Genomic DNA, 2,156 nt, shown 5'->3' with positions numbered 1-2,156 from the left:
TTTTAATTATTAATTAGAATACACATGGACATAAAATAATAAATACTATTTATATTAACTAAGTGGCACTGTGGGTTAATGTGTCAGACTGCAAAGCTGTTTGAACTGCAAGGTCGGTGGTTCAAGTTCACCATTTGCTCCTTGGAAACCCTATACAGGGTTGCTATGGGTTGGAACCCATTAAACAGCACTTCACAACAACAACAACAACAACAACAAGCATCTTTCTAAAGAGGATTTTTGAAGAAGCAGATTTTATATACCTTTGGCTCCTCTTTTTAAAAACAAATCAAAATGTGACTGACAACTGTTTTTAAATGTACATAGCCTATGATTGGTATGACAAGATTTCACTAAGCTCATAAATGCAGGGTAAATTGGAGATAATAAATAAATATTATTTATAAAGTAATCAGGTATTATTCCCCAAAAGTCAAATTATCTCAGACAGTTCATCAGTGTCATCTAATCACTGTTAATCTAGGAGCCCAAATCAAAGACTGAAGTATAGCTCAGTGAAGATTTTGCCAAAATCCAGATGGCCTTTTTAGAATAAGACATTTCAAAGTGATACATAGCACTTTTTACAGCAATTCTGCTTTTGATAAAGGAAGAGACAGTTTTGTGACTTGTCAAAAAATTTTAATTATCTGCTAGATAGATGCTTAAGCAATACCTGTTGGAGTTTGAACCCCTCTTTAATTTTATTGTGAATTTAAAGTTGCTGTTGGTGATTTTCAAGGTTTTTTGTTTTTTTTTTAATAGTTGATAAGATACCATGCATTACATTAAACTCTGTGTAGCATCATTAATATTTTCAGGAAAATGAAACTACTTCAAGCCATCATGACTTTCTGCCTGATTACTGTAAAAGCCTTTGCTTACTTTGACCAACGTCTGCCCACAGAGGAGCTGTTAATGTCCAACACCAAGCTGATAAAACAGAATCCTTACTGGTCTTAGAAAGACAGTTTTATGAGGCCACTTTGGTTTTTTCCCCAAAATTATATTAAGTATGTGAGTTTGTTTTTGTCTCTATGTGTAAAGTTTGGATACATTACGGAATCTTTGCTGGAACTATCTTTATCTGCATATCTTTGGTCTCTGCAGACTGAATTGTTAGTGCTGGAAAATTCCTGGACAGTGATTTTAGAGGTACATGGCTATAAAACAGAAATATTTCCTTCTTTTTATTACTTGAATAAGCAAAATAAACTCTTTTTTACTTTTATAAACTGCAGGCAAGAATTCAGTTGTAAAGCACCCTTATTTTTACTTTAAACAATTTAATCTTTTGCCTTTGCATAACCATTTATTATTATCATTTAATAAAGGGAATATGCTTGATAGTGGTACTTTTGGCATTTCAGAGATTTGAAAAATATCACTTACAGCCCAATCAACACTACGTGCTAAGTACATGGACAGGAAATTCATTTTGGAAAATATCAGTCCACCAATAAGAAAACTGAGAACTTCATTCTTTTGGTGACTTCATTGCACTTTGCTGAAACTTCTTGCCTATGAAATGAAGTGGCTTAGTGATGAAAGAAGAGAGAGAACGAGATAAAACGTTTTAGAAATTTATGCACACATTTGTCTCCACAGTTCTTCTAGTATATGTTGTTGTTGTCAGATGCTGTTGAGTTGCTTCGAACTCATAGCAACCTTATGCACAACACAAGGAAACACTGCTTAGTCCTGCACCAACTTCACAATCATTAGTGCTTGACTTCTAGCATTAAATGATGAATAAATATATTGAGTCCTGGTGTGGCACTCATGACAATGCATTAGTTCGCAAGATCGGTTTGAACTCCAAGGTTGGTGTTAAAACCCATCAGTCACTCCTCAGAAACCCTGTCAGGGTTACAATGAGTAGGAATCAACTCAATAACATGAAAGAAGAAGAAGAACATCAAATACATTGCCAGATCTGTCTAGATTGGTAATAGTTTAATCAAATATGATAGAAATGGGTATACTGAGTGAATGTGTTTATGTAATATGCCGATGTTAAGGTTGAAAACATATTAGGCCAATGAGAAAAAAAAAAAAAAAAATTATCTAGAGATTTTACTGTGTTTTCTGTTCCCCACCACCACCACATCACTTTGGTCAGTGGAATTTTAACTTAAATGTTGTATTCTTTCACC

This window comes from Chrysochloris asiatica, unplaced genomic scaffold (genome assembly GCF_000296735.1).
Source record: "Chrysochloris asiatica unplaced genomic scaffold, ChrAsi1.0 scaffold00129, whole genome shotgun sequence".
In the NCBI taxonomy this organism is placed as follows: Eukaryota; Metazoa; Chordata; class Mammalia; order Afrosoricida; family Chrysochloridae; genus Chrysochloris; species Chrysochloris asiatica.
The sequence above is the reverse complement of the archived record's forward strand: the minus strand, read 5'-3'. Positions refer to the sequence as shown.